The sequence below is a fragment of the Tenrec ecaudatus genome, chromosome 15, assembly GCF_050624435.1.
Source record: "Tenrec ecaudatus isolate mTenEca1 chromosome 15, mTenEca1.hap1, whole genome shotgun sequence".
In the NCBI taxonomy this organism is placed as follows: Eukaryota; Metazoa; Chordata; class Mammalia; order Afrosoricida; family Tenrecidae; genus Tenrec; species Tenrec ecaudatus.
The window spans coordinates 103,410,581-103,421,591 of record NC_134544.1 but is presented as its reverse complement, the minus strand read 5'-3'; positions in this window follow the sequence as shown (position 1 = coordinate 103,421,591).

Sequence of the window (11,011 nt, the reverse complement as noted above, 5' to 3'; positions counted from 1 at the left end):
CTGCCACAGTCTTCCCTCTGGCCTCATCCATGTCTTAGCTTACCCAGCACGGCTGCCAATAGGAAAATACAGCTCCATAGTCACTCCTGATGCATGCACTTCAGTGTCAGTGATTCAAGAGCAACCTATATGGCAATGTCCTTGTTTATTGTGGTATCAGAGGTGATGGCTTCAGCGTTCAACTCCATAGGGCACTTGTATGTACATATAATTCACATCCATGAATGCATTTTTGATCTACATCAGGTATAAATAAGAGGAAACCTGAAGAATTTGACAGAGCCACACACCAGCATAGCTCATCTGCTCATCTGAAATGTGGTCTGGAATCCTGATGGCTAGTGGGGGTGAATCTCATGATCTCATGATGTGGTTTGACAGCTGGTCATGACTGGTACAGATGTATCCATTTATACTCGACCCCTATAATTTTACTGACTTCATAGATGAGATCTGACAAAATCAGCTTCTCATGGACTAATACTGACCAATCAAGGGGTCATTCCTCTGTGTCTGTGATGAAGTAGAGTGATGTTTCACTGACTCACTGGGGTGGGTGTGGGGGAAGTCTTACTCATTTTACTATATCATCTTCACTATTACTACTTATGGAATGAGTGTGTTTTCATAAATAGTCAGCTATATCTTCCATGAACTTATTTTTTCTTACTCAGTTAAAATAACGTATACCAAAATATTATTTCATTAGGCGTAATTTGCTTACTTCCTCTTTTCACATAAAAACCAGCACACAAAACGTAACATAAGAAAAATTGAAAAACAACCAATTGAATAATACAAAAGTGTGTAAATTATTAAGAAAACATTCACAACCAAGCAATACAATATTTGAAATATAAGGAAATATTAATTTATCACCGTAAGTCTGACAGTATTCCCTAAATAAATTTAATTAATTTGCAAGATATGTTAAAGATACATTGGCAAGATTAACATAAGTTGTAAAATTTAATTTTAAAAATAGCATCAATGTTGTGAAAAAGATTGGCAAGATGCCATAAGATTAGGACATATCTCTACAAACTCAGAAATTTTCTAGAGTGCAGTACCTATTTTCTGGGAAAAAAATCCTTCCTTGCCTGAATGGTCCTAAAACAATTCAAGTGCGTAGGGCTCATGGAAACTCAGCAATCGTTGGAGGCTCTTCATTTCAAGGCCAGGGCATTGGTTTCTCAGGTTTCAATTCAAAGAACCTAGGGACAAAGCATAGGGGTTGATCAAATGTAGATCAGTTTCCCGGTGCTGGACGATGGAACACCCCATACTATCTATCCACTCATACCTCTATAATGTGTAATCACGTGGAGATAATCACAACACTCTGCCCACGTACAAGCTCTAGGCCCTCTCTGGACCCCTGCCCATCCATTTCCACTCTGGACACCTGCTCTTTCTCTCTTCGTCTGACTCTTCCTCCTCTGAGTCAGGCATCTATTCCTTATTCTGCAATGTGAGCCATGGATGCACTGATGCTGAGAGTCCTTCCATGCACCCATCAGAGAACTGAAGTGAATTGGCATATCGAAAGTCATCCGAAATCTGGAGGAGGTCTATTTAGAGGGGCATGGCTTCATTCTGCTTACCTGAATCAGAAGCTACTGAACCCATGTATTTGAAAAAACAAAAACCAAATAAAACAAAAATGTAAATTAAAAATTTATAAATTTCTAGAGATTGAGTACTGTTTGCTGTGACAGTGAGAAACTATTGGGGCCAGTCATTAGTGAAGCACCACATTTTGTGGGCTTTGACTATAAAACCCCTCCAGATTTTTACGTGAACTTTCAAAATAAGCCCTGGGTTTCAGACACTGGAGAGGGAGACTTTTATCAACTCAAAAGATTTCTCACCAGCGGAAGGTCAATTCCATTGACTTTTCATATCTGGAGGTAAAATATTTTCCCTATCAACCACACACCCCATATCTTACCCATGAGACCTAAGTGTGAGGGTATAGTGAACAAGTATTAAAAGATCCAAGATAAAGAAAGGAGATACTGCAATGAAGTAAAGGAACACGGACAGGCCAAACTATAAACTACACCACAGGCATGAAGGTCAGAGTCTTACTGCCCAGGTGCTATAAAAGATTCAGCCTCAATCAGAAGAACACACAGAAAACTCCCTGTTCTCCCACTTCATCACCATGTAGATTCCCAGCATCACAATCCTGCATTACAATTTAGAGTGGGAAGAATCTGCTCCTCTGTGGAGAAAACAAAACAAAACAAATTAGATATAGCAAACATAGCTATAGTCTAACCCTTGCCAGGTTAGCACGAATCCCCACAAAACTTAGTTTCCCACAAAACTTAGTTCTGAAAAATGTTTCTACCTCAAAGAAACACTCATTATTAAGATAAATTTTCATTTATCTGAATACGCCCATCACATTTGTAGGCTGATTTTCTGTGTTGCCATACCTCAAATTTAACTCATTAGTCTTATTGAAGGTTTTTAAATTTTATTTTACATTGAAAACTGAACTGAGTATTTTTTCAATGTCTTGTCCAATCAGTATTCTTTACCAAATCGCTGTAGTTTGTCCAATAGAAGTGTTCAGGACACATGGTTCTAGAAATGGAGTGCTGTGTGAAAAAGAGCCCTTATTCATAGACGTGGAGACCGTGGGACAAAATTATTTGCAGAGCACATTGAAATCTGCAAACGAAGTGAAAAGACTACAATGGATGGATGGATGGATTTTGATAAGAGTAGTACGAACCCCCAGTAAATTGATTTTAAAAAAGAAGAAAAGAAATGTCTAGGAAATGATTGTGACATATGTACAAATGTTCTTGATACCATTGATGTATGGGTACAAGAACTGTAAGAGTCCTCAATAAAATTTATTCTTTTTTAAAAAAATAGTGAGGAGACTTAGAGATGATCACATTCTAATAGAGAATAAGTCAAGTGTAGCAATGAATAAAGAAAACATAAATAGCAATTAAGTAATTTCAAAATATAATGAAATTAGTATGTGAATCCAGAGGCCTCAGGATAATCTGCCAAGTTTAAAAGACAAAATGAAAATTATTTATGATACCTAAGATGTATCATAAAGAGCAAACTTGTCATTATCCAAAACAGTTGACTAGGACTAGAATTCAGATTAGGAGCACCAGGAAGAAACATGTGGTTAATATCTTATAGAGAGAGTTCAGACTGCATCACATTTGAGAATGACATGTTGTTTTGTATATGTACCGTCCATTTTGACTAAAGATCACTCTTTATAGAGACTGGAACTGCCCCCATAGGGATCTCTAAACTGTAATCTTTTTGGACACCAATTGTCAGTTTAACTGTGCAAGGGACCAGCTGGTGGGTGGGACCTGCTCACCTTTCAAACAGCATCCACGATCTTGAACTTTGTGTCGCCAGGGATTGCTACATCATCACTTACAACTATGTAGAGAAACACAGTTTACAAAAACATTTAATTGGCATGTATAAGGTTTAACTGTAAGCAAGGGTTTTTCCATCTCAATCCTATCACCCACCTAATCTGGGTTGAGAGCAGTAACCTCTATTAACAGGAAATTAATCTCTATTAAGCAGTAAATAAAGGGAGAACATGCTTTCTGTGATGTCCATAAAGATGACTTCATTATTTTCATTTCTTTTTTTTAGTATTACACCTCTCTTTCATTTATATTCATGCTTATGCAAAATGAACCACATAGTATATTTCAACATATGAAAACTGTCTTGTCTATCACACTATTAATTATAAAAGTTTATAAGAGAACATGTGTTCACATTCTATTGAAAAAACAGAGTTGTTGGTCCTAGTTAGAATACGAAAATGAAAGTACCATTGCCATGTTCACACTGTAAATCCAACATTCATTATAGAATGTATAATAAATAGAAAGTGTAGACAAGGGTCTTAAATGACTTCAGGGTATGTAATAAAATTCCCAGAAAAGGATAGAGGCATGGGTCTTAAACAGAATTGGAAGTTGTCTCATATGTGAATGTCAGTAGGTTGAGAAATACCCAACTCAATGTAATCAATAGAAGAAATATATCCCTAACATCTATACATATGGTAAGAGGGAAAACAAATTAAAAAACTAGGTTGTCTACATAAACATCTATCAAGAGTGTGCCAGGCCTAAGAATGGCCTGCTATTTTGTCAAACTACAGTGCACACAAAGGACCACGGAACCCATCACCTGCATTATGCAGAGATATCAAACCAAAAGAGGAAGCCCCACTTAAAATGAGGAGCACAAGAAATAGTCTGTCATCTCTAGAGGAGAATTTTCCAATTAGAACACCAATGGTAATGCTGAACCTGCCTTGAAATGCACAACAGTTCATATAATTTCTGCTCAACATACCCCCCTTCTCCTTCCCTCAGGATCATAGTCTTCCAAAAGTTGAGGGAAAAATAGAAAACTTTTTACTTTTTAATTACATTTCTCAGTGAACTATTTGAAACTCAATTATCCTACTCTCATAGATTAAAAGTTCTCTCTTCCCTGGCCTCCTCAGAATGGTATGATTTACCTTTAAAATAGAGAGCCAAGAGGTCATTTCCTGGCAATATTCAGAAAAAAGAATAAGATTTTCTATTCTGTCATTTTTCATCTGCAAATTAATACACATTTTCCTCCTGTCATCATTTATATTCAAGGAATATATAGAGATAATAGTGTATAAGTTTATTAGCTCAAAAAAAGTAGATTAGCTTAATTCTGGATAATTACGTTACTACTGAAAACGTTCTCTGAAGATCAATTTAATAATAATAATAAGCCACCATTTCTGGTAGGTATAGGGGACCTATGGGTGGGTCTCATTGATTAATAGCTAATATCATTCCAACATTTCCCAAAAATGCCAAGTACAAGAATTTAAAAATAATTACTAAACAATCCTGTATAATAAATAGTCTACTTACATCAGACTATAAGCTAACGTTCACTTTTGATGAGGCAAGATAAATGATTTCTAACAAAAGCTGCCTCTGCAATCATTATATTAGAAATAATTATTATGAAAAATATATAGATAGGTCCTAGTAAATGGCAAAATATTTCGAAGACAAAGTTTTATAACAAAAATAAGGGAGGGATTGGCGCATTTAATATAAATACTGAACACATTGTGATAGAATTCTAATAATGCTGGCTTCAGGGAATAACACACTTTATTGAATGAGACTTTTTGGAAAAGCAGGGATCAATTCTTCAGTTATTTAAACTGTTCTACTTGAAGACCAAAAACGCGTGGTTCAATGTACAAAATAGTTATCAACACAGCTCATTTTAAAGAGCAAAACACGCATCAAATGACATTTCTGCAGTTATATTCTCACTGCAGGATCGTGTAGAATATGCACCTTTTTCTAACTTTGGGTTAAAATATCTACAAGACTGTGGTCTTCGAGGCCTTTTTCCATCTGCCAGTTCTTGCCGATCCTCAGGAGACAGTAGATGCTCTCTCATTCCACTCACCACCATCTTAAGGCAATCAGGGTTGTCTTGAATGAGGGGTTCAACTGGGACGGTTTTACACCAGAAATTCTTGGAGATGAGAGGAATTCTGACGTTAGCGAGGACATCAATCATAAAAGGCTGGCGATTCGGCGCATCATGTCTCAGTCCCCTGACGGCAGCATCATAAACCTGCTCCTCTGTGCTCACGGTCAGGGGTCCTGATTGAGCAGACATGTTACTCGCTGAGCATCAAGTTAGAGAAACTCCTCAGTTTTGTAAACGTCAGTGAAATGCTGGTGAATAAAGGCGTGTACAGTGGCTTTCAACTCAGGACAGTCTAGACACGCTGCTAGAACGCTTAGACCAAGACAGTTTGAAGCATCCACTTGCTCTTTCAAAGAATCAACACATGTTCTTCACAGGCTGAATCTGGTACTGGTTTGCTGCATCCAACAGAGACTGCACATTGTTGCTATTCATGGTTGCTATTCACAGTGTAAGCATATTCCACCAGGTGTTCAATAATGTCAGGTCGGTGTCTTTGAGTTCTACGTCAAAGGACTTTGATTCCAGCGTGTCAGTTGTGAACATGACATTAAATACTGGCCTGGCTACAGCCAGGACCACACGATGAGTAGGGATCTCTCTTTCCTGATCCATGAGAGTCACATCACACAAAGTTCTCCGTCTTCACATGTCATTCATGACTGCCATGGAGCCCGCCAACAATTTCGCTTCTTCCCAAGCGGCAGGTTTCTTCTCGGTTTTTCTCCTGCTGCTCCGCGCCACCCTAGAGGCTGACATCCTGCCTGAGCTCGGCTCACGTCCAGGGCTCCCCAGGCCCGGCCTGGTGTGGGCTGTGGTCTGCGGACTGAGTCTTTGCAGCTGCAGTCTCAGCCGCAGGTGTGGGCCCTTTGGCAGGGACCGCCTCTTCCTGGCTCCTCCCCAAGCCCCGCCCCAGGCACGCCAGGCCCCGCCCACCCCACCAGGCACCTGTGTTGGTGCAGCAGCAGAAATGAGCGGGACAAAAACTGCCTTGAGAGGAAGTGAAGGCAGAGACCCTACTCCTCCCTGACCCTGCCAGCTCCTCCCACCCCGGGTCACGCCCAGAAAGGGCCGGAAGTGGCGGTGTCTTATTTTGAACTCCAGTTCATGGCAAGGCTCCTACTGTCCATGCTCTGCTCGTGGTGCCAGAGAAGCGCTCACAGCCTGAGCCCCTTGTTGCTGGCGCTCCCAGGTGGGAGGCTCTGGGATCGGGGACGTGCGAGTGGGCAGAGGCTATTTTAGGGTGCCCCTGCTGCACACAGCAGTCTGCTGACTAGGGTGCAAGCACCCTTTCTCGCCCCAGGAGCCCTGCCAGCGCTTCTCTTGGTGAGAGATGGGCGGCTGCCCCAGAAGCCGGTCCTATTTCCCCACTTTCGGATTGGTTGGGGTTCATGGTGGGATTCCCTGTTGGAGAAAGGGGATCCCGCCTTGGGTTTGGGGCTTCAGGGTTCCCTGATTCTCTCTTTGCGGGTCTCCTAACCCCCTCCCTTGTTTCCTTCCACACAGCGGCGCCTCCTCCCGGAGACTCCTTGTGCCTCCTCAGCTCAAAGGTGAGCCCCAGGGTCCTGTTCTGCTGACCTCCCTCTGGACCCGACCAGACTCTGTTCTAGGTGCAAGATATCTTGCTGGTCCATAAGAGAAACGTCCTCCCTGGCTTTAAAATATTGATGGTGGGCTTTTTTCTTTATGTTTATATTTTTATCTATATATTACTATGTTTTATTTTTCCTTCCCACTAAAATTTCTTTCTGTTCGTTATCGTTTCTGTTGGGTTTCTCAGTTTGTGAAGCACAGGAGTGGATGCCTACAGATAAGAAATGATGGGAGGGTTTGTAGGGGATGTCTCGTTGGGGTGGGGGTGGGTGGTGTCTGAGTTGGGGAAAGGAAGGGGCTTTGGGGAGCAACGAATGAAGGAAGGAGGGAACTGAGCACTAGAACTAATGGTGATGACAGAAGTCATTTTAAAGGCGATTTAGTCATGGTGGGAAAAAAGACAATGTTGTGAAATTGATTGTTGTACTAATTGTACAGTTCTTGTGATGTTTGAATGGTTGAATTGTGGGATATGTACATTAAGTGTCGCAAAGGGTATTCAAAAAGAAAAGGTCTCCATCATGAAAACTATCGAACTAAATAAACTATGCATGAGTCAAAAACCAAAGCGAAACAATCAAACAAAAAATTAGGTATTACCAATGTGTTTGACTTCTTTCTCTGGGATGAAAATGGAAGTGGCCCTGAAACAGGCCCTTGGGTTTTGAACGTTGTGAGGTTGAAGGTCAATTTACTTGGAGCTGGTGTAGTGGGCGTTGGCCCTGGTGCCCTCGGCCATGGCGCGCTTGGCCAGCTGTCCAGGTAGTAGCAGGTGCACAGCTGTCTGGATATCCCAGGCAGTGATGGTCGAGCAGTTCGGAATATGTAGTTGAGGTGCCTGATGGGTGATGTGCACGAAGGTGTCATTGGTTTGTGAGTTCACGATGCCCATGGCCCTGGACGAGATGCTGGAGTCCGCGTGGAGCTACTTGAGCACCTTGTGCACATACACAGAGTAGGTCACCTCACTCCATCACTGGCATTTCTTACTGTGCTTCCTTTGAGCCATAGCTGCAGCCTCCTTGGGGCCCCTCCTCGGGCAGGCAGGGACTTAGTGGGGTCAGGTGGGTTGTTTGACTGGGACAGTACACCTGGAAAAGGTAACGCAGGTGTGCTAAGGCGAGCTCAGGGAGGACAGAAACTCTTGTGGAGCAGAAGGGCAAAAGTTTGCTTAATCTTTATTTTCAGTACGAATACAGACCATGAAAGCGGGGCCTAACGATCCTTCTGACCTTTGGTTTTTAAGCAGGAGGTGTCAGAAAAGTTATCACAGGGACAACTGGCATGTGGTGGCCAACCATTCACAGTGACGTCACGTTTTGTTCCTTTGATGTCAGCTCTTTCTATTGCTGTGAAGCAGAATTCACCAAGCATTGGATGATTCACCCTCTAATGTGGAACGTGAGCTGAGTTTAGACCTTCTTGAGACATATTAGTTTTACCCTAATAGGGATGTGTTGTTACCATGGTAACCCTGCTCAGAAAAAGAGGAACTGCAGGTTTTCATTGGGTGTGTGTGCTTAGTTGAGGAGCCAATGGGACGAAGCTGCCTTCTCTGGGATTAAGACAGACTCTTAAACTGCAGGGAGGATAGGACACGGCCAGGGAGCCTCCATTGGGCTTGGATAACCTCCAACTCTGCTGGCCAGGGCTATGGCTGTCTGTGGATGCCAGTCCCCACTATGCACTGGGACCAAAACGGTGGCAGCCCCCTCACCTGCCTGTCACACACCTCATGTTAGTGGTGATTCTGGTGCTAGAACATTGGTAGACAACCTGCTTTTGGTCAGGGTTTCCTATGGAGCAGGGCAGCTCCCTCCCTGTGATCTATTGCTGCCTTAACAGGACCTTCCAGTTGACCTCCCAAGTGGCGACGAGAAAAATAAGTCCCCACTCGGTCCCAGTGGAAGGGGACAAGGCTCCTAATGGTGGTGCCCAAGGCGCATGTACACATCGGAGCATCTCCAGCCAGTTGCCGAAATGGGACTCCTGGTCGAGCTCCCATATAGTGGTGAGAAAAATGACTAATCCCCACCTGATGCCAGTCCATCCACCTTTTGCAGCAGGAGCAGCCTGCGGTCTTAGGTGAGGGCCACAGGAACATTGATAACAGGTTATTTCTGGTCTCCTAGAAAGTATTAGTAAGTGTTCTTTCAAAACTATTGTTATGTGTGAACCCAATAACTTGAACTTAAACAAACAAAAAAACAAAGAAAAATGTTTATTCATCCTATGCGAATAATGTAGTCTCTAGATGCCAGAATCTTTAATTTTCATCTATCTTACAGTTAGTCTGGAAGGGTCTCATGAAATTTTATTTTGATTTAATTGCCCATCGACCTTTAAAGCAGCCTGAAACCCACTCAACTCTCATTAGTTCCTTGTTCTGCTGGATCCTTTGATCCTCCAACTGACCCCTCAATGTAGAGGCCTATATGATTTACACTTCCCTTGAAAGACAAAATGTCACGGCCGATGACTGTGTGCTGTCCTTACCCTAGAGCCCACATTCATGAAAATACTCTGCCATATGGTGGCCCGTGTGGAGCTTAGAGAATTGCTTCAACTCGCCTCCAAAAAATGGTATATTGAGGGGTAGGAAGTCCTCACTGATTTTGTTGTCACCTTGTTTGTTCCTTTTTTTTTTTAACTAAAGAAACTTCTTCCCTTTTTTAATAAGAAAAATAATAACTTTGTAAAAATAACTAGCACACTAGCATGTCTTTATGCAGGCCTTGGGTGTTTATTTGTGGTTTCTGGGGCTGTTGTCATATTAGCTGTCATTGAGTCAGTTCCATCTCACAGGCACTGAGTGAACTACAGAACAAAGCACTACACTCTCCTGTGCCAACCTCACAATTTAGGATGAACCCATTGTTGCAGTCACTTTGTTAATCCATTCAATAGAGGGATTCCTATTTTTCACTGCCCCTCCACTTTATCCAACTTAACATCCTACTCCAGGGACTGTTCTCTTGATAACTTGTCCAAAGTATCTAATACGAACTTTCACCATCTTTACCGCTAAGTAGCCCTCTGAAATTACTTATCTGATATTACTTCTGCCAAGACAGACTTGTTTGTACCATCGCTATTCATGGTACTTGGGGTGTTCTTGGCCAGAACTACAACTCAACTACATTGATTATTCTTCTGCCTGCCTAATTCAGTGCCCATCTTTCGCATGCAGAGGAAGCCATTGACAATAGCATGTTTTAGTCAGGTGAACCCAATTCTCAAGGTAATATCTTTTTAAAAATCATTTTATTGGGGTCTCGTACAATTATTATCACAACCCATACATACATCCATTGTGTCAAGCACATATGTGCATTTGTTGCCACCATCATCCTCAAAACACTTGCCTTCTACTTGAGCCCTTAATATTGGCTGCTCATTTTCCCCCTCCCTCCCCATTCCCCCTTACCTCATGAATCTTTCATAATTTATAAATTATTATTTTGTCATATGTTATACTGTCTGTTGTCTCCCCCCACCCCCGCCCTCTTCTCTGCTGTCCATCCCCCAGGGAGGAGACTATACGTAGATTCTTGTAATCAGTTCCCCCTTTCTACCTCACATTCCCTCCACACTCCAGGCATCGCCACTCTCACTACTGGTCCTGAAGGAGTCATCTGTCCTGGATTCCCTGTGTTTCCAGTTGGTATCTATACCAATGTACATCCTTTGGTCTAGCCAGATTTGTAAGGTAGAATTGGGATCATAATAGTGGAAGGGAGGAAGCATTTAAGAACTAGAGGAAAGTTATATGTTTCATTGTTGCTACCCTGTACCCTGACTGGCTCATCTCTTCCCCATAACCCTTCAGTAAGGTGTGTCCAATTGGCTACTGATGGGCATTGAGAGTCCCCTCTGCACTCACTCACATTTACAATGA